Source organism: Arachis hypogaea, chromosome 14, assembly GCF_003086295.3.
Source record: "Arachis hypogaea cultivar Tifrunner chromosome 14, arahy.Tifrunner.gnm2.J5K5, whole genome shotgun sequence".
Taxonomy (NCBI): domain Eukaryota; kingdom Viridiplantae; phylum Streptophyta; class Magnoliopsida; order Fabales; family Fabaceae; genus Arachis; species Arachis hypogaea.
Genome location: NC_092049.1, coordinates 107,253,889 through 107,259,888, shown reverse-complemented (window position 1 = coordinate 107,259,888; position 6,000 = coordinate 107,253,889).

Sequence of the window (6,000 nt, the reverse complement as noted above, 5' to 3'; positions counted from 1 at the left end):
CCCCCAGTCAAGGCTTTTTATTTCTGAATCTATAAATCCCATTTAATTTTTATTTCTTTAATTTACAATTATTTATTTTTCTGTCATTCAACTCTCAAAATTTCTTGGAAACTTCTGATTAATAAATTAGCACCCTTTTTAGCAACTCGTTGGGAGACGACCTGGGACTCATACTCCCAGTATTTTTATTCTAATTTTGTGACAACCTTTCTAAATTCATGAGCGGATTTTAGCTGGTTAAGAACTATATTCACAACGCTGTTCCTATATTATAATTTCTTAATTGGCCGACTTTCGCGCAACATCATATAGACAATGGTGGGAATCAAAAGTGGAATAATAACCACCAACAAAACCAGTATCATGCTCACCATCCATGGACTTCTTCTTTCGCGCCACCATAACATCCTCAACATTTGCGTTGCTGTTACTCTGCGCCGCCTTCCTCTTTGGCGCTCATCCCCGTCACCGCCTTCCTCCTTGTCATCACCGTTACTTTGCGCCGCTGCGTCATCCCCAGCATCGTTCGTCCTCGTCACTGTTCCTCTGTGCCACCGTCATCTCCATCACTCATCCTCCGCGCCGCCTTCCTTCTCGGCGCTCATTCCTCAGCTTCGCTTCGTCCTAATACTACTCGTCATCGTCGTTCGTTCGCATCAGCGTCGCCAATCCTTCCGCACCGAAAACGTACCTCAGGTATTTGAATGTGTCTATATTCATATAGTTTTTCTTTATGCATTCCTTGGCACCAATACTTTTCCTATTATTTTGTACAATATTCTATTTTTTATTAAAAATGGAATAAAATTGCCTGAAAAGGTTTCCATATATATTGTAATGTTAATTTATTTTTGCATGTGCAAATTCTATGTTTTAAATGTGTTTATGTTGTTAATTGAATTTTGGATGTGTTTATGAAATAATAATAGCATTCTAGTTTGTGTACCTAATCTATTTAGGTAATCATTGAGATACTGATGCTTGTTTATTATTGTTCTAATATAAGAGTTTCAAACCTATGGCTTAAAAAAATGTGGAAATTTACTATGACAAAAAATCAGCATGTCTATTTAGTTTGTAATAGTAATATAATTTGGATGTGCTAAACTCTAATGTTGTATGTGTTTGTATTGTCTAATTAATTGTAGATGTGTTTGTGTATTTGTATAAATTTGAAAGTAATATACTTGTTATTTGTTATTTTAGATGTGTCTTGAGCCCATTTACGACTTGACATTAAATATCTAATTTGTTTATGTATCTTTCAGTGGTTTTGATGCTCTTTTATTTAGTTTCTTGAGTGTAAAAAACTAGACTGAAGTAATGTCACTAAACAAAATGAATTCAGCAACAACATAATGCTATTCTTGCCCTTTTTTTTAAATGAAATGATGCATGACACAATTTTACACAAAATTGAGTATTTATATGAATTCACTATTGTTTGTAGGGGAATATTATGTGACTTTTAGTACTGCCTGGTTGTTCTATTGTCATATTTGTGTTGAGGATTTGTTCGTTTTCTTTGTTGATTTTTGCTGACTATCAGTTTATTTGGTGTGCAAAATTTGTGATTTGGGTTATGTAAACGTATAATTTTGGATGTGTAATTTTATAAATTTGGATTTGTAATCTTATCATAGGTATATGCATTTCGGATGTATTGATGAAATAATTAGCATGGATTATTATCATTTGGGATGTGTTTATGTTGTTCCCTCAATTTTAGAAGTATTTCTGGACAAAACTTTATGTTTAACCTTATGATGTGAACACTGAACTTTGTCTTTTTTACATGACTTTTGGATGTGTTGATGAAATACTTAGAAATTCTTTTTAATAATTTTGGATGTGTATTTGAGTATAGTTTTTGTCTTGTATCGAATGTGCAGTCTAGAATCACAATGCCAATTAAAAAACATACTTCAGCTGGTCCAAAGAAAGAAAAATCAACAGCTAGTAAGGCTTCTGTTGACAAACTTGATGAATTTAATGATAACAATAACAAAAAGAAAGTTGGAAGGCCGAAAAAATCAGAAGGTACTAAAAAGGTAATTTTTTTCACACTTTAAGAATTTTCAGAGTTAGCAAGTGACATACACAATTTAACATAAACTAATTAGTGTGTCAATTTTTTAGAAAATACTTAATACCCGCTGCCCTCTAACTGCCATCGCGAATATGATGGAGCATCTAAAAAACAAATATCTGATCAAATACCAAGAGGTTGAGAAAATAGGTTTTGGATGTCTGAGACACATCCCAAGGTGGTCGATGAACCAAAATTTGATAGTTGCCCTAACGCGGTCATATAACAAGGATCGAATGCATATGGAGGTTAAGACTGGACACATACCAATTAATGCACTTTTGATAAGTCAAGCATTGGGACTCCCTGTAAAAGGTAATACGTAAAATATATAATTAATATAAAATGCATATATGTTTTCTTCTACTGTGTCTAGTAAATCTATTGCTAGTTAGTGTTTTTTAGATGTATTGATACTTTTCTCAACCCTGTGCTTTCATTTAACAGGTGATAGATTCTTTAAATTAGATCCGAAAAAGCATCATTAACTCATAGACACCTTTGATGGTAGAACCCAAAAAGAAGTTAAGAACCATGTAACATGCTCCGTTACAACCGAGCTAGAAAAGGAGGAGTTCCGGTGTTACTTTATAATGTTTGTCATGGAAGCCTTTCTATTTGCTATTATTGATATAGAATTATATTAATAGTAATAATATTTTTTAATATAGTTATAATTTATTGATATAGAATTATATATTATGTTCCTATTATTTGAGCCAACTCATGAGCTCGAAGCTAGTTCATGAACTTTCGTTGAGTCGAGTTTGAGCATACGAAATAGGCTCAATTGTTAATGAGTCGAGTTTTGAGTCAAGCTTAATTTTTGTGAGCCAAGCTTGAACTTAGTCTAATTCGACTCACTTCCAACCCTAATCGCCGGCGACGTTGGCGGCGTGTAGATCGGCGACAACTCCTCCCTCCAATAGCGGTGATAGGACACGAACGGCTTCCTTCTCGACGGCACAATGGCGGCGACACTGGCAAGGCAGACTGGACGGCGGCAGCAGCATGGCTCCTCACACACGGGAGTTTGATGGCAGATCTATGGGACGGCGACGATGGCTGGGCAGCGGCAACAGTGCAGTACCTTCCCTTTTCTTCTTCCTCCTTCCCTTCTACTCTCCTCGTTCTCTCTTCTCCCTATCTTTTTTTTTTTTTCGTTTTCATGTGTATGGGTGCAAGAGAAGAGTGACGACTGTAAGGGTTTGTGAAGGTGGAAAGTATGTATTAGCATTAGTGTTAGGTTAGGATAAAATTAGGGTTAGGGTAGTTTAATAATTTTAATAAAATTAGGAGTAATAGAGTAATTAAAAACCAAATTTAATCAACCAATAACTATATATAAAAATATCATTTATTCATCAACTTGTAATTTATTTTCAAATAGTATTCTAATTCAATAACTAGAGATAATCAAATTAATTTCCTTTAACTTATAAAATAACATTAAAAATCTAATTATTCAAATTAAAGCATATAAAATTCTCATTATTTTAAATCACTAAAGTTTTAAATCAATAATAAAAAAGTACTCAGTTAATATAAAAATATCTGAAAATATATTCTCGAATAAATAAAATAAATCATAAAAAATTTATTATTTAATTTCTAGAAATTTGGGATCTTACAAGAGTCGTTCTTTGTCAGTGGCCTCCACTCCTCCGCGTTGGCGACTTCCTCTGCCTCTGCTTCTGTCACCAGCCCTGCTGAATTCCAGAAAGTTGTCAACTTGAGGGAGGGGGTATAGAAGCTAACACAAGAGTTTTACTAACAAGCGGAGCAGTCTGAGAAGAGGTATCAAGACCTTGTACGCGTTGCCGTCAACTCGGACCTGACAGAAAAGCTGGAGCAACTTGATCGGTTGCGACAGCAAATGGAGGAGTACAGCCAATAGATGGGCATTGGAGGCAATGACGCAGCTGGTTCCAGCGGCGGTGCAGCTGGTTCCAGCGACAACGCTGTTGGTGGGGCACTGACGGCAACACATACTCCGCCGCCTCAGCATGGGACCACCACGCCGCCGCCGACGACGACGAAGATTAACGGGACCTGTAGGGGTTAGGATTTTATGCATTTTTATTTGTCTACTTCATTATATTCTACATATGTGATATTTTATTGTATTGAAACTATTTATTTTTTAATAAAATAATTTGTTGATTTCTGCTAACTTTAAATTTCTGCCAATAATTTTGTTAACAAGAGTTTACTAATTATGGTTTAACTGTGCCAAAAAAATAGAAAATATTATCGTCAGATAAATCTAATGGTAACTTGGCGCCTAAACACATGAAATGGCGCCAAAGTAACCGTCCGATATATCCGACGATAACTATCAACACAATCTCATCAAATTCATTAAAAAAAAAACCGATAAAAAATTCGCCGGTAATTAGCATCGAACGAAAAAAATTCACTGCAAATAGTTTCCAGCGACATTTATAACATCAACTCAAGGACGACGATAAATCTGATAGTAACTTTTCTACCAGTAGATTTATTTAATGAATCTAACGATACTTAATCTTATAATGTGAACAAAATAAATTTTCAAAAAGTTTCAAATATTAACTCACTTAATTGTTTTGTATGTATATTAATTGTGGGTAAAAAGATATATATTTATATTTTGCATGACCCAAATAAAAGCATCAAGTCACGTTCCATATATAACGGTGAGATTTGAATTTCTAAATTTTAAATTTTATTTTAGAGGATAAAGTGTGATCTTTTATTATTTATTTTATAAATAAAAAAATATGAAAGAGAAACCATTCAAGAGTAAAATATGATTTTTTACTATTTATTTTATATATTATTTAAAATTTTATATTACTCTCTAAAATAAAAATTTAAAATTTAAAATTTAAAGGATCTAAATTTAAAATGGCGTGACTTTTCTCAATGTTTCAAGTTTCAACAGGTACAAACAAACGGTGAATTTTATGATGTAGAAAGAAAGATTCTTCTACATGTGTATGTTTGTGTTGTCAAAAGGGTAGTGTGACAAGTGTTTAAAAAGAAAGTAATTGAAGAGACAAGATTTAACATGTTGCAAGTAAAATGTAGTGTATTTTGTCTTAAGTAACACGTAAATAATGTATTGATTAAATAGACTAATTATATTTATGTTAATTAATTATCTACTTAATATACTAAAACTGGGTTTTCCCCTGACTACTAAAGGTGACGTGTCGATCTCTCATGCCTCCGTTTTCCCTCCAAAACGAATAAATTTTTTTTTCTATTCTAAATTATTTTATTGTAATTATATTATAATTAATACTAAATGAATAATATATAATTATACTAATTTAGCAACATATCTTCATTATAATTAATACTAAATGCACTATTAAACTACTTATCAATTATCAATTAAAAATACTTTTAATAATTTTAATGATAATAATAATATCAATAATAGTAATAATAATAATAAATCTTTGTTACCCGATTCACGTATATCAAATAATTTTTTTAAATTATTTTATAAAAAATATCTTTAATATAATTATATTGTAATTAATATTTAATGAATAATATATAATTATACTAATTTAGAAACATATCTTCATTATAATTGTATCAAATCAAAATTTAATGCATTATTAAAAATTTACCTTAATAATAGGTAATTTACATATTTATTTTTGTTTTACTAAAGTCTATATATAGTGTTTTCCTGTGATACATGAATCTAAATTTGAGAACATATATTTTATTAGTGGCAAGTTGTTAACCCATTTATATTGATAATAATAATAACTTTATTAGAATAAATATCAAATTTTATTCCTAATATAAAAATATAAAATTTAATTCCTTCCATCTTCATTTTACCACTATAAAAAACCATGTATACTAGAAGAAAATATCATTCGTTACCAATAAATCTTTCATTTGAT